The sequence below is a fragment of the Ipomoea nil genome, unplaced genomic scaffold (assembly GCF_001879475.1).
Source record: "Ipomoea nil cultivar Tokyo-kokei standard unplaced genomic scaffold, Asagao_1.1 scaffold1978, whole genome shotgun sequence".
Lineage (NCBI taxonomy): Eukaryota > Viridiplantae > Streptophyta > Magnoliopsida > Solanales > Convolvulaceae > Ipomoea > Ipomoea nil.
The window spans coordinates 2,091,846-2,117,476 of record NW_017618406.1 but is presented as its reverse complement, the minus strand read 5'-3'; the positions used below and the strand labels follow the sequence as shown (position 1 = coordinate 2,117,476).

The 25,631-nt window shown below is 37.3% G+C and overlaps 1 protein-coding gene across 2 annotated transcripts in view; it reads right to left on the bottom strand.

Annotated features, from left to right (window-relative positions):
• LOC109147277 (F-box/FBD/LRR-repeat protein At1g13570-like) overlaps positions 1-25,631 on the bottom strand; it is a 71,307-nt gene that overhangs the window by 29,457 nt on the left and 16,219 nt on the right. Inside the window, exon 4 of one of the 2 annotated variants that reach the window (XM_019294930.1) lies at positions 23,666-23,677. The exons of the other annotated variant lie outside the window; for it this stretch is intronic. The gene's annotated coding sequence lies outside the window, so the exon portion shown is untranslated. Of the gene's footprint in view, positions 1-23,665; positions 23,678-25,631 lie in introns of those variants that run through there. 2 annotated transcript variants of the gene reach the window in all.

The window sequence follows — 25,631 nt, the reverse complement described above, 5'->3', positions numbered from 1 at the left end:
CTATGTTTTAGCCCGGGGGAATCTTTTGTGATCCCAACATAAGCAATGGCTCCCTCTTCACTCATATATTTTTCTCTCTTTTTTTCGTTGGGCAACCATTCTCGATCTTTGCCTTTTTCTTTTTGTAATACCCTTCTTTTTCTCTCATATTCTTTTTATTTGGGAATTTTTCTTCATTCTTAACCATAAGGCTCACCTTTTTCTCTATACCTAACTAAGAGAATTGTTCATTTCCGACCTTGCTCATTATCTTTCTACGGTTGGAAAGTGCACACTCCCACTTCGAGGGATCGTTTACTAAGGTCTAGGTAAAATAGGAGGTGAACTATCAAACAAGCATGCAACAAAAGTAACCCTAGCTGGGTTCTATACAACCCTAAGGTGTAAGAGAAACAATTTTCAAAGATATTCCAAGAATTTAGCTGACTAAGGCATCATAAAACACATTTTCAAAATAATGCAACCAGTTCTATTCTTTCCTAGTCATATACACATTCTAACAATTAACAAATTGTACGCCAAAAATTTTTAGAAAACTAAAGCACAAAAGTGCACCCCTTTCCCCACTTTAGAACAACATCATCCTCGATGTTCATTACTGTGGACGCATGGGTGTGAATAAGAGCAGGAAAGTGAAACAGGGTTTCCCTTTCCACACTTTAGAAGTGTAGCATGGGATGCCCCTGATTGTTCAATCAATCACCCAAAAACTAAGCCTAAGGAGGTTGTTCCTTTCCACACTTTAGGAATAGGCAATGGGACTAAAGGGACAACAAAGCATGCAAAAGATAAAGTCTAGCTACTAGCACAGGAAAATACCTTTCCAACCTTTAAAAACAAAAACTGGGGAAGAGATAAAGGATTTAGAGAAAAGAAAACCCCCTTTTTATAAGAGATTTCCTCAACCTCGTCATTTGAGATTCCTTTCCCCAGCATGTTCTATGGACATCACAGATATGCAATGAAATTGTTAGTGGCAAAGGTTCACAGCAGCTAAATGAAATGTGTAAGCTCATTTACATTTCGTGGTTTTTATTTTGTTCTAGTTTTACATTCCTAGTATCTTTACATTTTGAGACTTGTAGTATTTTCTTGTTGTTTTGTTTTTCATTTTAAGACTTTGAAGTAGTTTTATTATTGTTTTTCTAGGCGTAGTCCCGCTACTCCATTGCACTTTCATTATTTTGTATTTATCCATATGCCACTAACTTTTTTAACTGTGAAGCTTGAATTGTTGGGCCAAAGAGAATTGGATGCTACATTGCTCAAAAAGGGATGTGAGCTACAATGGGTTTATTCCTATCCCTTAATCTCTTTTATTTGCCTCGGTTTTTATTCCTTAAGTGTGGAAAAGGGGTTTGCACACATTAGCTAGCACTCATCTATCATTCACAATGTTTTGTTGTTACCCCCAAGTCCCGGAAACACTCCTACAGTGTGGAAAGAATCCTAAACTGTGGAAAAGGGCCTCTTAGGATGTTTTGACCCGTGCTCCTTTGTCCACCTAGTCCTTAAAGTAACATCGAGGACGATGTTTATTTTAAAGTGTGAAAGGGATGCACTTTGTGCTTTAATGGCTTTTCATTGTTTAATTGAGTGAATGGTACTTGATTGATGAGTGTGTTTGGTGATGGAGAGTGCGTTATTGTCTATATCATGTTGGAAGTTTGCTAGTTCTGTGCCTATATTGTTTAATTCTTGAAATATCCTTTGGAAGTTACCTCTTTACACCAAGTGAGAAATGCATAGAGCCAAATAAGGTTATATCTTTTGTATGCTTGCATGTTATTCACCTCTTATTTTGTTTGGACCTTAGTCAAAGATCCCTCAAAGTGGGAATGTGTACCCTTCAACTAGAAAGATAAGGAAGCAAGGCCGGAAAATGAACTTAATTTTGGTAAGGTATGGGGCAAAAAGTGAGCCTTTGGTGAGAATTGAGAGTAAATTCCCTAATCCAGAGAAAAAGGCATGAGGGAATTGAAGTATGAAATGAAGAATGAGAAAAAGGCAAAGACAAAAAATAGTGGCCATCCCTTGAGAGAAGAAACGAGGCTCTACGTGAAGTCGGTTGTCCCAATGGCGATGTTCTAGGAGACGAGAAGAGAGATTCAAAGTGAGCCACCTCGCTAGAAACTGGGCACCCATAGCACCGATCTTCGGAAAAGCATGGAGCTCCATGTGAAGTAGGGTCGCTCGGTAACAATTCTAGGGGGATGAGAAGAAAACAGTGCCCGTCTAAACCAATTGGCGGGGAGCGGTCCATACCAAACCTTTCACTTACTTTTATGTACGGGGTTTTGGCGTTATAAGGTTGGCTTAGTTGGGGTGTGCACATCGTTCCCACTAGTTGAATTGGCTTGAAGGCCTTTAGAAAATAGGAGGTGAATCCCAAATTTTTGCATGCTTGAATCGGTGTGGAGAGTGTGTCCCCTTTCTGCTTAATTTTATCCATTTCAAAGAGGTTTTTACTTCCTTTGTATATTCCTCGAAATTCATAGTAAGGCACATAGTGTGACACCCCGAAATCCAAATTCGGTTAAGGGATTAATTAAGTAATTAATCCTATATCAATTTGTAATTTAATTCCTGAAATTTAATAGTCGGGGACTAGTAATTGACTAGTCAACCCCAAAGTCAAAGTTGTACATTAAGCTTTGTAAGGAGTTCCCTTGTTCCTTACATCTTTCCATGTTAGTAAGGGTATTCTTGACCTTTCACCTTGTGTTAGTATTGTAACCTAACCTGGTGAGAACACCTCATTTCTATCCTTACACTTTCCAAAATCCTAGCTCCATCTTCTCTCTAAGAAGGTGGGTAGCTTTTCTTCCAAGCCAAGTTGAAACTTTGTCAAGACTTCAAGAGTCGCTTCCAAGATTCAACCTTTCATATATTTGGGCATCTAGGAGGGTAAGATCCATGTTCATCTTGTGTTTTTAGTGTTCTCTTAGGTGTCTTTTCTTATAGATAGGATCTTTATGATCTTTTGGTGTGTTTTTGAAGTGGGTTTGGAAGGTGGGCTTTGATAGGAGCTTGGTGTGGTGTTAAGTGAAGGTTTTTGGTCTACAAGAGGTAACCCATGCTCTACAAAATCTATTTTGCTTACCTATATGTGATTTCTTGGATTCTACATGTGATTTTGCTATGAAATGTGAGTGTTTATGCATTGTCTTGTGAAAATGCATATCTAGAACTTGTTATTAGGGTTCTTGTATGCCATTGCTTGGCTATTCCTTTGATTCAAGTCATTTTGTTGTATTTGGTGAGATTTGGCATGTTTTGGACTTGAATTTGAGCTTGGAGTTGAAAATCCCCGAAGGGATTATTTGTGCAGGTATACATACCCGCGGGCGAAACGACGGGTAGAGCTCCAACCCGCCGCCCACCTGCGGGGAACATATGGCCGGTGGGTAGTGTACCCGCGGGCGGAACCACGGGTGGGAGCCTACCCGTGGGTCCACCCGGGGGGAACACTTTGGTGTTGGATAAGGATTTGTTCCCCGTAATTCTTTTGACTCGGTATTTGGTCTTTTGACTTCCCGTTGTTCTTTTGTGGAACTATTTGAGTGTCTTCTTGATTTTTCGTATGTCTAGAACTATATGGTAGGTATCCATGTAGGTTTTGGTGTCTTAAATCTTGCTAAGTGTTCAACATTGTGATTCGCTGAACCATGGTGAGTCTTGTGTGTTCTTCGAAACTATGTTTGGTTTACCCGTTCGATAAGCATGCTAGTTCGGTGTTTAAATGCTAGCATGTGTTGTTTGTACCTTCCTATTGGTTGATGATAACTTGTGTTATTCATCGTTGTTGTTGTTGGGTTGTGACCCATTCCTTGATTGAGTATGGTTTCATATCTTCATTGTGATCTGTTGATTGATTCCTGTTGTGGTGTGATGCGTGTGTGGCTTTACCTGGATTGCACGATTAGTGGTATAGGACACTAGTCACCAAGGTATTGCAGTGGTCCTCGTGGTGGCCATGACGTGATTATGGAGTTTGTGGCCTGAGTGATGGGTCCACGTATTTCTTGGGTGGCATGTGCTGTCGTGTGTGTGAACGGTACCCTCGTGTACTATGAAATTGGTGGTCTTGTTGGTGGTTTGTTGGTGGGGGACGACGGTCCCAGGAGGGAAAAGGTTGGACTAAGAAGTACAGGGGTCCTGGAGGTAATGGTTGGAAGAAGATACAAGGTTGGGGGTAGCCATAAGGTTGGAACCGGGCATAAGGAAGGCATTTCAACTTGTGATGGGTGATGTCACGAGGGCTTGTGTAGCCGTTGTTGTGAGTTCTCTTCTTGTGACGTGTGTAGTCACAAGGGCATGTGTTGCCATTTGTCGTGTTTCTTTCCTTTGAGTTATGCATGTCGGGTGTTGGTCTATTGTGTGATGATAGACCATACCTTGAGACTTCTTGTGAGTCGTTGTTGTTCTTTGTAGTCTAGGGATGTGTTCCCGTGTTCTTGTTGAGAGTGTTGAGTCTTGTGTTGACTATTACTCTTGGTTTTTGACTTATATATATGTATTCCGTTTCACAAATGATTTTACAAATGTATATCTTACCTATGTATGATATTTCACATGTATTGGTGGGTTACCAGCATTATTCGCTGACCGGGCGTCGTCCCATGTTTATTGTGTTCTTTCAAGTGATGTCTAGACGAGTGCGCGGTCTAGTGCTTACTAGTATAGCTTCTCCCTTACGTTTTGTGGCCTGTGAGCCAGCTTAGATGTAGAACAATGAGATATTTGGTTTAGATTTAAACATTGCAGATGTTGCCTGTGCGTTCATCCCTTTGGTGAACGTGGCATAGCACCCCGTATTCCAGTTTGTTTATATCTATCTATGTTTCAGTCTTCCGATGTGTTTGGTGTTTGGTTTAGTTATCTGCATGTTTAAGGTTTTAAATTAGCATGTTTCTTTGGGGGTGTTACACATGGTATCACACTTGCTTCATGATATGGGGGATTTCACCCTCTCCATTGTTTTGCACATTCGTCTTGATTGACTGTTTGACTTATTGAGCTTTGCTAGAGTATCTTTGCCACTTATCATCCTTGAGTTGTATTGATAGCTTGCTTGGGGACAAGCAAGAATAAAGTGCGGAAACTTGTGATAAGTGCCAAAGACACATCTATTTAGGGGTCAAATTAAGGGTTGTAATGTGTGTAATTAAGGTCAATTGTGAATGATTCATGTTGTAAATGCTATAGTTATGCTAATGTGTTGCAAATTCCCATAATCATATTTACATTAGTGGTTTTAAAGGCTTTGAGCACAACCAAAGGCGTATGGATCAAACTGGGGCAAACCACATATTAGTGCAAGGGAGAAAGGCACTTGGAGGCCACCCACGAGTGTCCAACGCGCGTTGGCCGTGCGTTGGACGGAACCAGAAAGTTCCACGTGAAGAACCAACGCGCATTGGAGAGGAACTTTGCAGCGTGAGGGAGCATACACATGTACGCTCATGCGTACGCAGTCCAGGCAAGTTTGGCAGAATTAAAATGGCAGTGCGGGACTTTGATTTCTAACATCTTTTTCACTTTCTATTTTACATTCTCTGCATCTTGCAAAGCTCCTTAGACCAGGGTTTAGCTTTCTAGGCTTAGATTAGGGATTAGAGCTTCAACTCATGTAATTGGATTACAATTGGAGGATTCAAGTGTGGTAATTTCTCTTATTCATCTTTGAATTCATCTATTACTCTTTCCATTTCATTGTTCATCCTAGCTAGACTTGAATTGCTTGATTGTGATCTTAATGCATGATGTATAGTTAGGTTCTCCTAGGAATTGGATGGTTACTTTGTGATTAATGCATCTATGATGTCTATTGCTTGATTGATGAGTTGTGTGATGTGATTGCTTGACCTAGAATGCCTATGTTGTGGATGAGTGCATAGTGATTCTCTCTTCATAGAGGGCCCCTATGGGAAAGGAGTATGGTAGTGTAGACGTAGCAAGTACCTTTACCTGGACCAGAACCTTAAGCCCGTAAGGAATAAGGAAAGTCGGCTTTATCATCCAAACCCTGAATAGGTTTTCCCTTAAACATATAAATAGAAGATTAGGAAGCAATTAGAACCCTCCTCATCTCTCTCTTACTCGAAAATACCTCTCAGGAGATCCAGCCAAGGAAATCCCCCGCCATCAAGCTTTGGAAGATCGATTGGGAGAAGAATCTTAGGGAAGAACCTTAGTAGCCGAGGAAATCGATTAGGGCTAAGAGGTAACCCATGTCATACAAAACCTATTTTCCTTGCTATATCTTGATTATTGGCTCCTTTGATAATTATGTGTGTGATTCTGTGATTGAGTCTTGATAGAGCTTTGCCTAGGGTTATGTTGTGTTTATTTGATAATCTTGATGATCTTGATGTTGTGATTGATTATATATGTGATCTTGTAATTCATTATGTCTAGAGCTTGTCCCTAGGGTTTATATTGTGAATCTTGTGTTGTGATTTTCTTGGTGTTCTTGGGTGGGTTTGTGCATGCTCGGGCGTTGATTCTAGTCTAGGACTTGTCTTTAGGGCTTTGCATATAGATTTCTTGATGTTCTTGAGGTTCCGGATGCTCCTGAACCTTTATGTGATTGATGCCGAGTCTTGGCATGTTTAGGAATTATGTTAGAATGTAATTGGAATGATTCTTGGTTCAATCTTTGTTAATCGAATCCGTGTTGTTGTTAATACGTGTTGGGATGTATTTGGACATGGTTTTGGGTTCCACGAACGAACACCGGACCAAATAATCACCCTCGTACCAGTGCGGGATAGGTGGGGGGAACGAGTCCCCACCACCTACCCGCAGCTGATTGCCCGATTCCAGAGGGCAGCCGGCGGGCAGTCGACTGCCCACCGGGCACCCGCTGGAATGTGACGCCCCACCGGCGGGTAGCCGGCGGGTGGTCCTTCACCCACCGCCCACCCGCTGGAACGGGGTGGCGCGGCAGGTTGTTTTTCCCCGTTTGTCATTTCCCCGTGTCTTGTTGTACCCCGTTCGATGTTTATGAGTCTCGTATGATGTTTCGAGTACCGTTCTAGGAATTTATGTGTAGTGTGTTATGTTTCTATTATACCTTGATTGTTATTGCTGATTATATGTTGATTGAAAGATTGATGATGTGTGTTGTGATCATTGCGCAATGATGGTTGAGATTGATGATGATGAGATTGTGATTGGTGGAAATGAATTGTTGGTGGATAGCACAACGAGTGCTCGGTTATCGTGCTAAAGGCACGGACCACTCCTTAGACTTGCTGGCTAAAGGCTTGGGTCAGGGTATAAGCGCCGCGGTGCCATGTCAGAGCTATATGCGTTGACCCCTTGGTAGTGGTGCTAGAGGCACGGATCATGCGAATGGCACTTCGTTGCTACCACGTTGGTGGACTTGTTGGTGATTTCGGTGTGGGGCATGTTGTTGCTCCGGATGAATAAGGGAGGTGATATAAGGGTGGCTTGGAGGTACAGGTTGGAACTGATATAAGGATGGAGAGGAGTAAAGGTTGGAACTTGGTATAAGGTTGGAAGATGGATTGTGTGCTTTGATGATCACGTGCTAATTGATTGTCATTGGATCCCAATGTTGCTTTTAATTGCTACATATGAGTTTACTTGTCTATTATGTCTTGCAAACGTAGGACGCATGCTAGTATCTTTATGATGATTCGTGATACTAAACCTGTTGTTGTGTCTTGAGTTTTGACAGGGTTTTAAAGCTAGAGTCTGCTTAGGTTTATATATGTTTTCCGGTTTCAAAATTGTTTTCTTATATCTACCTATATTGTACTTAACGCGTGGGAGTGGGTTACCAGCATTATTCATTGACGGTTGTTACACCATATGTTTTTCAGGTGCAGATCTGTAGCTTTGGAGCGCGTTAGATGGACTCGTGGATTTAGCTTAGTAATAGTTAGATGACCTGTGAGCCTTGAATTGTATTGTGGATATTTATTATAATTTATGCATTGTTTAGTTAGTTTAGCCTGCGCATCTAGGTTCTCCAACCTAGGTGTGGCATAGCACCCCGATACTTATGTTGTTAGTTCCGCTTTGTTTGGATGATTAATGATAGATTTACCTTTATTTCATAGGCTTTAAATGGTTTAAAAATTAGGGGTGTTACACCTATTCATCCCAATCCCCGTCCTTCGATCTGAGAGGGTAAGGCCCGGGATGAAAAGATAGACTGCCCATTATGTGTTTGCTTAAATGCCTCCACCGACTTAGGAAAGGAGAGACTAGGTTTTACGTAGCCTAGTGTTGGTGCCATTAGTTCTTCCTTAGGATACTCTCGCATTGCCTCATAGCTTGTCTACCTTAGGCTATTGAATGCATGAACACAAGACATATCCATCCAAATCCCCGTTTTCTACTTGTTTGACTCTCGGGGGGTTCCCCAATCCTCGTTTACACTCTTCCACACACATAACCTTCCATCCCACACTAAACTACTACATCACGCAGCTTTCTCCACCACCAAACGCACCATCCCCCCCCCCCCATTGAAATTCTAGCCCATCGCCGTTGCCAACTCCTACACCTGTGTCTCCGATTTCACACCTCCTTCCATCGTCATCACCACTAAATTCTGAAAGTCCAATATCGCAGCTTCCTACGCCGCCTCCATCATCAGTTTCTTAGAATTCAATTTCGCTCCTCTCTGTGTCGTCCCCAACCTCAAGTCTTGACATTCCAATCTCGCGGGGGCGTGTTGAGGCTACATGTGTTAGCTGACTTCTTCTAGCTTATCTTTCCTCCTTGTATTAATCTACTTTAGTATTAGTTGTAACTTCTTGCTACTTTTTCTCCTTACAGGGCGTTTGGTTGGAGGAATTTTAAATTTCCTTCCCACTTAATTCTCACCTAATTCCAAAGACCATTAAATTCCGTAGTTTGGTTGGAGGGAATTGCAATTACATGGAATTGCAATTCCCCCATTTTCATGGAATTAAAATCTCATGTCCCCCCCTGGGATTTTAATTCCTGAGGAAAAAAAGATAGTGATGAGTCAAAATTACCCCTTCCTTTTTTAACCTAAAATTAATGTCTAACAACAATAATGGACATTTTTGACTTTATACTACTTATTCCCTTTCAATTCCCATGTATACCAAACATTGGAATTGAAATTCCCAGTAATTCTATTCCTGTCAACCAAACACTGGAATTTAAATTCCCAGTTTATTTCCAGTAATTCAACTCCCATGAAATTACAATTCTTTTCCCACATAATTCCGCCCCTCCAACCAAACGCCCTGTTAGTACTATATTTATATTCAACTACATTCACTTGTTAATAAAGTAAAAGTTCTTAAAAGAACCATGCGATATATTACACAATTTCTCTCTAGGGTTTGCTAGAGTTTTCTCCTCCCCTAGGGTTTGCTAGGTTTCCGACGGTTTCCTACGTTTTTTCCGGTGATCATCACTGTTTGGCGACGCTAATGAGTACGCTGAGTTGGAACTGCCGTGGCTTGGGTAATCCACGGACAGTTCGAGAGGTGGTGGACATGGTGTCCAAAAAGCAACCCGACTTTGTATTTCTAATAGAAACTAAGGTAGCGCGAGATCATGCTGAGCGTCTTCGTGTTACGATCGGTTTCGAAGGCTTATTTTATGTTGACAATGATGGTTTGAGTGGTGGATTAGCGTTATTGTGGAAGAAGAATAATACGGCGAGACTCCTTAGTTACTCAAGAAACTACGTTGATATTGAGGTAACTATGACAGGTAATCCGGCCTGGAGAATGACGTGTTACTATGGTTATTCGGACCGTAATAGGCGTGCTGAATCATGGGATTTGTTGAGAATGTTGGCGGCAAAATCGAATCTCCCGTGGGTGGTGGTGGGGGATTTTAATGATTTGCTATACCAGTATGAGAAGAGAGGGGGAAATCCACATCCGAATAGCCTTCTTCGAGGTTTTGCGGAGACGATTGAGGATTGTGGATTGGCCCAGTTGCCAATGATTGGATACCCATATACCTGGGAGAAGGGGAAAGGGACTGCAAACTGGATTGAGGAGAGACTTGATAAGGTCCTAGTAACGAACGAGTGGCGCAATATAATTCCCCATGTAAAGGTTATGAATTTGAGAACCAGGAAGTCAGATCATTCAGCCATTTTTTTCACAGTTCAGGAGGAGGTAGGGAGGGATGGGGTTAGAAGAAGGGGTTTTAGGTTTGAGATGGCATGGTTATATGATGAGGGATGTAGGGGTGTGGTGGAGCAGGCGTGGCAGGAAGGGAGAGGGCAGGGTTTACAGGGTTGTGTTCAATACTGTGGAAACAGGTTAACACGATGGGGTGGGGATCGGTTCCATAAGTATGGGAAACAGATTGTGCAGCTGAAACGGGATCAACAACGTTTGAGGGGATGCACTGACTCGGCCTCTCTTGTCGAGTTTCAGCGAATAGAGCAACTTCTGAGTCGCACTGAGGCCCAGGAGGATGCATACTGGAGGCAGAGAGCCAAGCAGCACTGGCTCAAGGAAGCTGACGCCAATACCAAATTCTTTCACAGGTATGCCTCTCACCGAAAGAAAAAGAATACTTTACTTAGATTAATGAATGACAATGGGGATTGGTTGGAGGGGGATCCCATGAGAGATATCATTCTGGACTATTTTAAGAATATTTTCAGCTCTGGGGGTCCGGGAACTGGAGATGATTTTTTTGGGGGGATAGAACCCAGGGTATCACAGGCGCAGAATGACTCACTATTACGGCCATTTAATCTGGAGGAAGTAAAGGATGCATTGTTTGCAATGTATCCGGATAAAGCACCGGGACCGGATGGAATGAATCCGGGTTTTTATCAGCATTTCTGGGATGTGGTAGGAGGGGATGTTGCGAGTTTTGTGCTAAACTGTCTTGAATCAGGTGACCTCCCGTCTGGCTTGAATGAGACAGATATTGTGTTGATCCCTAAAAAGAGTAATCCAGAGTTAGTAACTGATTTGCGCCCTATAGCACTTAGCAATATCATTTACAGAATAATAGCTAAAATGATGGCTAATAGAATGAAGCCTTTGATGGAAGGAATAATATCTGAGACACAGAGTGCTTTTATCCCAGATAGATTGATAACAGATAATATTCTATTAGCTGCAGAAGTGGGGCACTTTCTGAATCGAAAACAGTGTGGATTGAGGGGCTGGGGTGCACTTAAGCTGGATATGGCTAAGGCGTATGATCGAATGGAGTGGCCTTTTCTCCGTAATATGATGATGGCATTGGGTTTCCATGATAGATGGGTTGATTTGATTATGAAATGTGTGACCACAGTCTCCTATAGTATTCTGATAAATGGCTCAAGGAGTGACCCAATAATACCCACGCGTGGTTTGAGACAGGGAGACCCGCTATCCCCATATTTGTTTATTATCTGTGCAGAGGGACTCTCGTTGTTACTACAACAGGCTAACAGAGCGGGATTAATTCATGGATGTAGGGTAGCAAGAGGTGCCCCTCAGATTTCTCATTTGTTTTTTGCGGACGATAGCCTTTTATTCTTTAAGGCTAATGTGGAAGAGGCTAATGAGATAAAGAAATGCCTGACTGTATATGAGGATCTATCGGGACAGGTGGTTAACTACCACAAGTCGAGTATTTGTTATAGCAGGAATACGAGTAATGTGGATAGGGAAAGTGTGGCCCAAGTTTTGGGGGTGGAGCAGGCACCAAACTTTGGCAAGTATTTGGGTCTACCTTCGTTTGTGGGTAGGAATAAAAAGGCAGCTTTTGCATATATTGAGGATAAAATACGCCAAAGAATTGGGTCGTGGAATAAAAGGCTATTGTCTCAGGCAGGGAAAGAAATACTGTTGAAAAGTGTGGCACAATCTATGCCTACCTTCTCAATAAGTGTTTTTTTGCTACCTATATCAGTATGCACGGCTATAGAAAGAACGATGAATAGATATTGGTGGGGTTCTGGGACGGACAACCAAGTTCACTGGAAGGCTTGGGACAAGCTATGTGTTCCTAAGAAGTATGGTGGATTGGGTTTTAAGGACCTACGTGCATTTAATCTAGCTATGTTGGGGAAACAGGCATGGCGAATGCTCACTAAGCCTGATTCCTTAGTAGCTCGTGTTTACAAAAGCCGATATTTTCCCAGGGATACTTTCTTTGATGCGCAGGTAGGAAATAATCCCAGTTTTTGTTGGCGGAGTATAATGGCATCAAAGAGCATAATTTGTAGTGGGGTCAGACGAAGAATTGGGAATGGGGAAACTACATCTATATGGACCCATCCATGGTTACTGGATGACCAGGACCCTATGATACAAACAGAGATGCCTATACAGTTATGAGAGGCCAGAGTAGTGGGGCTAATAGATCAACAAACTGGTACATGGGATAATGAAATTTTATCAGATTTATTTCAACCTACGGATGTCGAGAGAATTATGAGAGTACCTGTATCCCGGGATTATAATGATGCATGGTATTGGTACGGGGACCCGAGAGGATTATATTCTGTGAAAAGCGGGTACAGACGATTGGTGGGAGATTATGAGAATAATCAAGGCCCCTTTACTAATTGGTTAGCTTTATGGAGACTAAAAATTCCACCAAAGTGGAAAATGTTCCTCTGGAGAGCTATTTGTGATATTTTGCCTACAACTACGAACTTGCTTTTAAAGAGGGTGGAGGTGAACCCATATTGTGCTATGTGTGGGATATCACATGAGAATACAATGCATGCATTAGTCTTGTGTGATTTTGCAAGAAACATTTGGGATCAATCCAACCTTACAATCCCCAATATTGTCACGGATATTTTTCATGTTTGGTTTGGGGAACTTCTAAATATTTTAGATTCTGATGGAATGTTATATGCAGCATCAATTCTATACAATATTTGGAAAGCTCGAAATGGTGCAGTTTGGGAGGCGTTTTTACCACGCCCGGGGTCCCTACTCAGAGCCGCAGCGGCAGCCAAGACCGCATGGACTCAGTCCCGCCCAGCCGTGGCTGCCACTGCCACTGCTACGCTGCCGACAGAAAACCGCCACGCTGCCCAGGCGAGTCCCACCGCCGGCCGCGGTGCTGCCGACGTCGCCGGATCCTCTGTGCCGCCAGTGAGAAGATGCAGGGTCGATGCGGGATATCTACACGAGACAGGGAATGCAACTGTAGGGGCCGTTTTATTAGATGGAGATGGAGCCTATATCTCGGCACTAACCGCGCCGCTACCGGCCTGTACGTCACCACTTATGGCTGAGGCTTTGGCGTGTAAGGAAGTTTTATCATGGCTAAAGGATCGAGGTGAACAGAATATTGAGATCTACACGGATTGTTTGACACTACAACGCTACCTTACATCATCAACCACTGCGTTTCGCTCTTACGTTGGCTATGCCATTGATAGCTGCAGGCAAATTGCCGTTTATTTTCACTCATGTTCTTTTAATTATATTTCTAGATCGGACAATTATTTAGCTCATGCTTTAGCCACTACGGCTTATCAGCAACCTGATACTATGTACTGGGATACTCACCCACCAGACATTATTTCAGCATTTTTCTAATGAAGCACCGCAGAAAATTTTCAAAAAAAACATTCACTTGTTAATATACGGTTAATACATTCTCTACAGTAGGTATATAAATTTATTACTATAAATACATAAATTCACTATCATAAATACATTTATTCAAATACATAAATTTACCATCGTAAGTACATAAATTCAGTATTGCTGGTGACATTTTTAAATTTGATTTCTGAATTGTTAAACAAGTTTGGTATCCTACACATAGTGACAAATGAGTTAAAAAAAAAAAAAAAAAAAAAAAGTGACAAATGAGTTTGAAACATTCTTGGGTTGTTCTAAATGAAGTCATAAATAAGAAACAACAGCATATGTAAAATCTAGTAGAATTAACATTAGTTAAAAGAAGAACATTCTTGGAATCTACTGCTTCCAGATTCAAAATACTTTACTAACAATGTACTTATTGAACAACATAGGAAACAAGGTGCTAAGGTGCATATCCTTTACATCCAAATTGAACACCCATGAAGCTTCATCATACTAAATTCCTACATGGTTAAAACCATATGTTTTCAAATAGTCCGAGCATGGAGTAGTCATGATCGATGCAAATTGTTTTCAAATAGCTTAGTCAGAACATGGAGTTGTCGTCGTGTTCTATGTAAACAACTTGTGCTTTCAGAGATGCAAGAAGAAAACACAACAAACTTGGGCTAGTAATAAATCGTTGGACTAAAAGTTTTTAATCCAAGATACAAGTGTCATTTAATTTTTTTGTTTTTTTAAATTGTTTATTATTTTTATTATATTTTATTGTAATGTGAAAGTGCAATTACTATTCAAAGTGAGGATGTATTGTAAAAATGTAGAAAAAATATTAAGTAAATTATAAATTTAATAATCTAAAAATATGATTTACTTATATAAGTGAAAGGGTATGGAATATGGATAGCCTTAAGGGAAAGTTAGTCACATTTGTGACAAATGTGAGGGCGGGGGTGGTTGGAATGAAGAGTGTACTGACTTTTGTGCCTGGGGATTTTGGACAATGGCTCTGTTTGACAAACATAGCTAAAAAGCTATAAGCTAGAAGCTGAAAGCTGAAAAGGGGCTGAAAGCTCAAAAGCTATAAGCTCGGAGCTGAAAACTGAAGAACTGTTAAGCTAGCTGTTATGATTGAAAGTGTTTGGTAAAATTAGCTTTTTGATAAGCTGATAAATGTAAAAAGACTAAAAAGGACATCTTCATAAAATTTAAATTAGTTTGTTTACATATTAAAATTTAACATTTTGTCTTTAAAAAAATAATATTTTGAAATAAAACTAAGCATAATCATAATCTAGCATCTCATAATGAAGTAGCAATATTGTTGCAAATCTCATAATAATAATAATAATAATAATAATAATAATAATAATAATAATAATAATAATAATAATAATAATAATAATAATAATAATAATAATAATAATATAATAATAATAATAATAATAATAATAATAATAATAATTGTTGCCGTGAAAGTTGCGGATAAAAGGAGAAGAGAAAAGGGTTTTAATTGGGAAGGGTAAATTAAGTCATTTCTTTAAAATAATAAGGATAAAGATAGAAAAACAGTTAGGAAGCTAGGAGCTTATTTTGAAACGCTACCTAAAGTAGCGTTCCAAAATAAGCTCTTATTTTAAGCTAGGAGCTTATTTTGGGAACATTACCAAACAGAGCTTATAGCTTATTAGTAGCTTAAAATACGCTATAAGCTCCTAAATAAGCTCATGCATCATTATTATTTGGTCAAAGTACATATGAGGTCCCTGTACTATAGTGTTTTGTTCAATTTAGTCATTCTACCTTAATTTTGTTCAATTTAGTCCCTGTACTTTAAAAAGTGAAACAATTAAGGACAATAGCTTATATGGCGCTGACATTATCTCTGCCACGTCATCATACATACATGCCAACTCATATATTATTTTATAATATTTAAAATTAATTATTTTTACCACCAATATATTACATTAATATGTCCAAAATAAATACATAAATATTTGCTCACATCAACTACTGTCCTTAATTGTTTCAATTTTTAAAGTATAGGGACTAATATGAACAAAATTAAAGTAGAAGGACTAAATTGAACAAAACACTATAGTACAAGGACTTCAAAGTTACTTTGACCTTATTATTTTGTAGTTGTTTGATTTAATTTCGATATTAAATTTTCATTTTTTTAAAAGGGAAATGGATTAAATAGATTCTCAAATTATAGATTAAAAATGTTGTATATTGTTGTGCACATTGACTTGTTAACTCATAACTGGGGAACTTGCAGACTATATACTAAAAATATAATAGACATGAAAATGATAATACAGAGAACAAGAGAACCAAGATCTTCTTTATTCAATCAACCCTTACATATATATAATACAATAATACAATAATAAAGTTAAAAGGACTCAAAAAAATATATAATCTACTATACAAATAAGTGTCCAAGAGAGTTAGGCCTATAATGGGTAGAAAAAATTGCGGTCAAATTTTTTTAATCAAATGAATGGCTCAGATTGATCAGGTTTTAATTTTTCCTTAGAATTTCCTAATTTATCCTTAATGAATATGATTATCCGTTAACTTTTCCGTTAAATATTATCTTTTCCGTTAATTTCTGTTAGTTCACTGTTAACTTACTCATTGATTTCAATAAGAAAGGTCTTAGGTTTGAACCTCATCACAATCAAAGTTGGCATAATTAGTACTCTATTTTACTCTTATTAAATTAAATAAATAATAATTTTGTAACTACAACAAAAAAATAATACATATGCATGCATTTCTTTAATTTAGAATTATGTGTCTACAATGTCTTTATTCAAAAAAAATTATTCATTATCAATAAATTAAATAAGAGAAATAATTTCATTAATTATATTGTATTTATTATTTCCTTGGAAGGCTGTGAGTTTGAGCCTCAGTGGAGGCGTTATGGGTTCTTTGTGTTTCAGTAGGTTAAGAAAGTATATGAACAGATACTACAATGTAATAGAGCCAGTAGCATTCAAAAAAATTAAGATAAATAATTTTATTAGTTATATTGTCTTTATATTTCTCCAATGTAAAAATTATTTACATTCAAATTCATCAATTGATTATATTCACTACATTGTCTATTATCTTTTTTTTTTTGTGCACTATAATACAAAATAATGCTATATATTTATTTACCAAGTATTTTAATAATACCATGAAAAAATTAAAAAAATATAATAGATAAAGTCAATCATATTAACTACTTGAGTGATTTGTTGACAAAGAGAGTATTCAAATCACGCAACAAATTGAAGTGAGAACTATCTCGCAATGTCCTTGTTTGACAGTCATCTGTTAGCGGTTAGCGTTAGCAGATTATATTAGCGAATTTGACCAGCGAATTATATAACGGTTGGTAAAAACATATTTGAAAAAATTTTCTGTTTAGATTAACATGTAAAATGACCTAAGGGTATATATATATATATATATATATATATATATATATATATATATATATATATATATATATAATAGTTTAGAAAAATAAAAAATATAACTAAGCTAATCATATTAACTACTTGGAGGATTTATTGACAAAAAGAGTATTCAAATCACACAACAAATTGAAGTGGGAAATTATCTCGCAATGTCCTTGCATGTTTGGCAATCAGCAGTTACCTCTTCAATATTAGTATATATTTAATATTTTATGCCATAAATATTATTTGCTCCCCCTTATGTCCCGTATTTGGTTAATTTTAACCATACCTATACAATTATTTTATTGAGAATTATAATCAATCTTGACTATATTATCTTGCATTTGTAAACTTAGAATTACCTATTTAAATACGCGAATTCAACATTCAATTATCTATGCTTGAACAATTTCAATATAATCTTGGTTTGATATACTTTAAAGTACTTATTTAAAAAAAAAAAAAAAAAAAAAAAAAAAAAAAAAAAAAAAACATTGGGCATTATCCCAATCGCGCAATGCGCGTAAAATACTAGTACAATAATAAAGGAAGGAAATAAATAGGATGACCATTACAAAGTGTCACCCTGAATGCACATAATATTAATAATAATGTCCATATTAAAAATCTTTGGCCGTGCTTGATAAAATAGTTAGCCTATAAGTCAATTTTAGCTTATTTGACCATTATTAGTTGTTTGACTTGGTTAAACAATCTATATGGGTGTTTGATTAATTGGCTTTTTTATAACAAATTATTGTTCCAAAATCAATTAGCTTTTTGAGAAAGTCATTTTATATGTAATCAGCTAACAGCTAACAACTAACAACTAATTTACCAAACACTTTTCTACAATCATCTAATGCTATCAACTAGTAAAACTCACTAACCCAATCAGCTAACAACTATTTACCAAACACTCCCTTATAACACTCCCCCTTAACATGATATAACCATAAGTATGCATCGTTAAAAACTTGCTAGGAAAATCATGTAGGAAAAAACATAGACAAGAAAAGAGTATAAAGTATAATATATTTAAATATATTCATCCCTCGTTTAAAACCTCACTACGAAAACCACTTGCAAAAGAGTACAAGATATTTGTGAAAACATGTGTTTCACTAGTTGCCTCATTAAAAATATCATGTGGGAAAAACTTAGTTAAGGGGAAAAGAGTACAACTATGGACCTTCAGTATCTATTCATCTATACTTTCTCAACATGTTGACACACAAAGATTCAACATCGCCTCCACTAAAGCTTGATCTCATGACCTCCTATATGAGAGAGTCACTACATGCCATCTAAGCACAAGATGCTTAGCAATCTTTTCGTATTTACAAGAGTAGAATTTATAATATTTCTCATGTTCATCTGGACCAATAAATTACTTGTATTTTATATTTTGTTGCTCCCCAGAAAACAACAATTTTCTTAAACTACGCATATTAGTCTTATGGATATAGTTTTCGTAGGTAGGGACTTATTAGTGAATACATTTGCTAAATTGTCACGGATAGTTATGTCGTGGATCGGGGTTCACCTTGCAAGGTGGATCCGAGTTATATTCACAATTTTTTAACTCTATATTCACAATTTTTTATCTGAATATTCACAACCAAAAAATTATTGAAAACAACTCAACGAGTAAATATTCAGTTCTGTAATTGTGAATATAGAGTTCTTTAATTGTGAATATAGAGTTATGAAATTGTGAATATAGAGTTCAAAAATTGTGAATATAGTGTTCTAAAATTATGAATATAGAGTTCAAAAATTGTGAACATAGAGTTATCCACTTATGCAATTGTGAATATTGAGTTCTGTAATTTTGTGTATTGAGATCTAAAATTATGAATATAAAGTTCAAAAATTGTGAATATAACCTGGATCCACCTTACAAGGTGGACACGGGTCCACAACATAATTTGTCAATTGTCACTGGAGCAAATCTTCTGAACATATATTTTATCACTATTTTGGAGTTCATGTGGGTAAGGGAATTTTATATCAGAAAAAACTATATACGTTTTGATTTGTACCAAGTATGAGGACTTCATGTCTATTGAATTGGTACAAAAAGGCATCAATGACAATATTTACAAATATTTTACCTTTATTTGCTACTGTTCCTTTTTCTAATCTCATTCCTAACTTATCAGTCACTATGACAAAGCGAGAGCATAGTAAAGCAATGACGAGATGGAAATATAGACAAAGCACATTTAATTAATGGAACCAAAACAAATACTAGAATAAGTATTATCATTAGGCTTAAAATGCTTAAAGACTAAATTGATTCACAATATAAACTAAAAATTAATCCAAGACATGGCATTATAAGGATCAAACAGAATGCCAATATTAAAATAACTTACCAAAAGACATATAAAATATGCTAACGAGCAAGCCCTAACTATAAGAGACACATTTAAGTCCGTACCAAAGTGCTAGCCAAATTGGTTTTTCTATACGAGAAGGGATTCAAACTCCCAACCTCTCTTAAGGGATGAGAATGCTCGACCACTCACTCCAACCAAGCTGGTTAAAGTCATTTCCATTTTCTTTTTAGTTGAGTCACCAAATATTGCTAGTCAACTCATTACAAATATAAGATGCAATTGGGAGATTTTTGGACCCAAATGGCATTCAAAATGACATTTTGAAGCAGTGGACTTCTGATCCTAAATTGTCCTTTTAAGTTTAAATGGGTCCTTTATCTAATTCAAGATATTGGACAACAATTAATATGCTAAAAGAACGAAGAGTATATATAAGGTATTTAGGACTAGGCATGTACATATATTGTCATGTTTCATGCATGTCCTAATAATATTGTGATAATACATTTTTAAATTTTTTGAAAGAAAATACTTAGATAATCATTGACCATAAAAAGGAACACATTATTTTTGCACTTTTCACTTTACGATTTTTGCTTATTGCATTTCTAGAATTTAAATTCATCTGGGATTTTTAAGACAAGTATAGGTAACCCATACAAATATGTGGTGATTGTGTTTATTAGCTATATATCTAATTATATTATTTACTGCTAGTTTATTAAATAGTAGAATACAATGCCATGGAATGATATCTTTTTATTATGACCAATATTTGGTCTCTGCGACACCCCAAAAATCCACACTCCAATCCATGAATTAATTGATTAATTAATTCTAATTCTTTTGAGGAATTGATTCCTAAAATCCTGATTTTTAATACTCAAGGACTAGTATTTGACTAGTCAACCTTTAAGTTGTGTTGTACCTTGTGCTTAGAGAGGAGTTCCCTTGTTCCTTACACTTTCTAAGGGTTAGTAAGGGTAGCCTTGTCTTTTCACCAAGAGTTAGTATTGTATCCTAACCTAGAAGACTTCTTCATTTCATTCCTTACAATTCCTAGAAAATATCTCTACCTTCTCTCTAGAATAGAAGTGTAGCTTATTCTCCAAGCCAAGTTGAGACCCTTGTCAAGATTCCAAGTTTTGCTTCCAAGATTCAACCTTTCACCTATTTGGGCATCTAGAAGGGTAAGATCTAAGCTTGTCTAGTCTTTTTGGTTCCATCTTAGTTGTCTTTTTCTTAAAGGTAGGATCTTTATGATCTTTTGGTTTGATCTTGAAGTGGGTTTGAGAAGTGAGCCTAGTGGAGAGCTTGTTGTGGTGTAAGAGAAGTCTTTTGGTCTTCAAGAGGTAACCCATGCTCTACAAAACCTATTTTGCTTACCTATATGTGATTTCTTGGATTCTAGTTGTGTTTTGCTATGAAATGTGAGGGTTTATGCATTTATCTTGTGATATTGCATATCTAGAGCTTGTGTTTAGTGTTCCTTGGTGCCATTGCTTGGAATTTTCCTTGGTTTAAGTCATTTTGTTGTGTTTGGTGAGATTTGGCATGTTTTGGACTTGAATTTGTGTTTGGAGAAGAAAATCCCCGAAGGGATTGTTTTACACAGGAGCATGTACCCGTGGGCGGAACGGCGGGGAGAGCCCTACCCGCCACCCACCCACAGGTACATGGGAATGTGGGTGGTGTACCCGCGGGTAGAACCACGGGTGGGGGCCTACCCGTGGGTCCACCCGCGGGGTACACGGTGGTGTTTGGTTTGGGATTTGTTTCCCGTGATTCGTTGTCTCGGTATTTGATCTTTTGGCTTCCCGATGTTCTTTTGTGGAACTATTTGAGCGTCTTCTTGATGTTTCGTAGGTCTAGAACTATATGGTAGGTATCCATGTAGGGTCTTTGGTGTCTTGATTCGTGCTAAGTGTTCAACATTGTGCTTCGTTGGACGAAGAGGTATCTTGTGTGTTCCTCGGAACTATCTTGAGTTTCCCCGTTGATAAGCATGCTAGTTTGTTGTCTTAATGCTAGCGTGTATGTGGTTTGTACCTTCCGTTTGGTTGATGATAACTTGTGTTATTCATCGTTGTTGTTGTTGGGCTGTGACCCGTTCCTTGATTGAGTATGTTTCATACCTTCGTTGCAATCCTTTGATTGATTCCTGTTGAGTTGTGGTGCGTGTGTGGCTCTACCTGGATTGCACGATTAGTGGTATGGGACACTAGTCACCAAGGTATTGCAGCGGTCCTCGTGGTGGCCGTGACGTGATTATGGAGTTGTGGCCTGAGTGATGGGTCCACATGATTGAGGGATAACATGTGTTATCTGGGCATATGTTGCCGTGAGTGGTGGTGGTTCGTTGGTGGTTATAGGTGGGGGACGACGGTCCCGGCGGAATAAGGTTGGACTTGGCTGTACAGGGGATCCTGGAGGTAATGGTTGGAAAGAAGGTACAAGGTTGGGGGTAGCCATAAGGTTGGAACAGGGCATAAGGAAGGCATACCAAACTCGTGATGGGTGATGTTGCGAGGGCTTGTAAAGCCGGCGTTGTGTGATCTTCTCTCGTGACGTGTGTAGTCACGGAGGCTTGTGGTGTTTTGGCATGTGTTGCCGTTGGGTGAGTCTTTATCCTTGTGTGTGGTTAACCTTTGTGGTTGGGATGTGTTCCCGGTGTTATCCTTGTGAGTGGTGAGTCTTGTGTTGTCTTTTGATCTTGGCTTTTGACTTATATATATGTATTCCGTTTCGAAAATGGTTTTTATATCTTATATCTACCTATTTATGATACTTAACGGTATTGGTGGGTTACCAGCATTATTCGCTGACTGGGCGTCGTCCCAATGTTTATCTTTGTATCTTTCAGGTGGTGTTTAGACGAGAGCGATGTCTAGAGCCTGGTAGCTTAGCACCGTTGTGTTTTTGTGGCCTGTGCGCCAATGTTTTTAGACTGTTTAGATTGATGTATTGGGATAGTATTATACACTTGCAGATTGTTGCCTTAGCGTTACCTAGTGTGGTATACGTGGCATAACACCCCTTTTTGGATTTCTTTTATCCAGTTTCCGTTTATCTTCCGTTGTGCTAGTTTTGTTGTTAATCTGCTTGTGTTAGGGCTTCAATTGGGCCTTGTTTTTGGGGGGTGTTACAGCTCTATCAACTCGCTTTATATTTCATCACCTATCTATTCATGACTTCTTCTAGTGTATCTATTTTTTTTAGCGAGTTGAAGTGTATGCCTTAATTTCTCTTTTTCCATCAAAACAGTTAGCACGCTTCGGGCCTTATACTACTGTTTTAGTTTCAAGATCCAGATTTAAACAATGTGAGCAATTATAGAGGAAAATATTTTGTCAACTGTAATAACTTTATTTATAAATATATTCCATACTCATGGAAAATTTCATATCAACCAAATATATGTCACTCCCCAAAAAATATTTGCATTTGGCTGTTCAGCTTCCCAAGTATTTTAATTATCTAGTGCACCTATAGTTTTACTGAGGGTTTTTGCCTTCCATATCTTCAGGATAAAAATTTTTATTTTTCAGGAGTAACGGGATTTCTATACTAGATCTAGTTTTTGCAAATTCTTAAACTGATAAATTCCTTGTTTCTGGCATAAAGGAAAAACGGTAGAGATATCAGCCCTAGTTGGGGATTTTAACTCTTAATATATATGAAATTGACGATTAGTCACTCCTTGATATTTCTAGTAGATTATTTGTTCAATATTAATTGATTTCTGAACTTCTAGTTCAGTATAAACTAGTACATGGGTTTGAAGATCTTAAAATTTTCTCAGCATTCTATTAAATTCAGACTCAAATCTCCCCCTAATGTTGAGAAATGATCTTAAAATATATTATGCAATCAGCGTTTGCAAATTATACCGTGCACCAGGGCGCACAACGCATTGTGCGCCCTGGCCAAAACGACGTCGTTTTGACCATTTTTTTTTTAGAAATCCTGTTTCCCGTTTCTACAGTTAAATTCAAAACAAAAAAAAAAAAAAAAAAAAAAAAAAAAAAAAAAAATCTCTGTTTCGAATGTACATAAACTCATAACATAATACACATAATCTAACATAATACATAATACACAAAAACTCATAACATAATACACATAATCTAACATAATACAAAATACACATAAACTCATAACATAATACACATAAACTCATAACAGAATACACTTAATCTAACATAATACAAAATACATAAACTCATAACATAATACACATAAACTCATAACAGAATACACATAATCTAACATAGTACATAATACACATAAACTCATAACATAATACACATAAACTCTTAACAGAATACACATAATCTAACATAATACATAATACACATAAACTCATATCAGAATACATATAAACTCTTAACATAATACACATAAAATCTTAACAATAAAAATGACGTCGTTTTGGTCAGAGCGCACAATGCATTGTGCGCCCTGGTGCACGGTATAAACTTTTGATTTCTTGTTATGGGCTTCAGGTAGTTGATAGCCCATAATAATACATTATTGTGGTGATATAAGAAAAGAAAGGACTGCATACTAAAAAGGCTTAACACAGATGAGGAAATGCACGATTTTAAACCACGTACTAGGTGTTTATGATATGTAGTGTATAATCATAGTGGTTTTTAGATTTTTGAGGTCCCCAAAATAGATAATTTTCCTACATAATTACTTAATTTTCCTTCCTGGCAAAGCTCTATTAAAAATTAAGTTTAGAGCTTTGGCTAAAAATATGATATCCATTGTCTATCTCAAATAAATGTTGCATGATAATTAGAGTACTCAACATACAATATCGTATGGAGTGAACTCATATAGATAACATATCATAATTTTCATCTATCAATCATGCTCTGTAGAAACGAAGCATCAATTTGGATGCATGGCATATATTCTACAGAGTATTAACTAATGGAAAAATGGTACTTTTTCTCTTGAGTTTATAGCACATTTTCTCTCTTAAACATGCACACAATGGCTAATATAAGATAATTATAAAATATACTCTTTGAAAAAACATGTATCTAGTATCAGCAAGATGTTGTTTGAAAATTTTATGACCATCGCATGATGTTATCTGATGTTGGTAATTGCCAATGTTGTCTCTCACAGGTTTGACAAGGATAGCCAAAATACAGGCCCAAATTTTGGGCTGTGCAAGCTGGCCTACCGCACAGGGCCCCAAATTTTAGAGGGACCCCAAATTTTAGAAGCTCAATATTTTATTTTTACCTAGTTAGTTTAGAAATAAAAATTAGAAGTTTTTAATTAAACTTAAAAGGTTTTATAAAGAAATGGTAGGAATATGTATTTATTGTATTTTAACTTTGAGGTCTAAGGTTCAAAACTTATGCACACTATTATTATTATTCCATAATATGTCTATTTTTACCTGCATAAAAGATTTGTTATCTTTAAATTATAACAACGAATATTATATAGTGCAATTGATGAAATGGGTTGTATCGATTATGTTTTTTTATGTTATTCTTGCTTGAATTCGAGCAAATAATTGCCTAATTATCCGTGCAGTGGGCGTGCAATGTGCGTGCGATGCACGGATAATTTTTTTGTTATATATTTAGATAATAAAATTACTGTATTACTTATTAGTTTTAAAGATTTTAATTTTGGTAGGGCCATATTTATTTACTTCCCCCACTTCTTCAATTATTGCTAGTTTGTTAGATAATTAAAACATTTATTTCCGTCGCATTACGTGTTTGAAATATTCATAGGGTGTTGCTATTTGCACCCCCCTTTGACTAAAATAGGGTAAAAAGTACATTGAAAATATAAAAAGTTAAAAATTTACAATAAATACATAGGTGGTGCAAATAGCCTAATGGGTGGTCAAAATGCTATTTGCACCACCTTCTCAAACTTGTAATTAATACTTTGATAATTTAAAATTTAATTAATTAATACATTAAAAAAAAAAAAAAAAAAAAAAAAAAAAAAAAAAAGAGAAAGAAGAAGAAGTCCCGTCACCTTCTCCGGTGAGAAGGCAGGGACTGCCTTCTCACCGGAGAAGGCAACTGGGCTGCCTTCACCGGCGAGAAGGCAGCCCAGAGGGTCGCCTTCTCACCCACAGTGGGTTGCCTTCTCCGGTGAGAAGGCAGTCCCTGCCTTCTCACCGGAGAAGGTGACGGGACTTCTTTTGGTTTTTTTTTTTTATTTTTTTTTTTTATTTTTTTAATTAATAATTTGATTGTAAAAAAAATATATTAAATAAATAT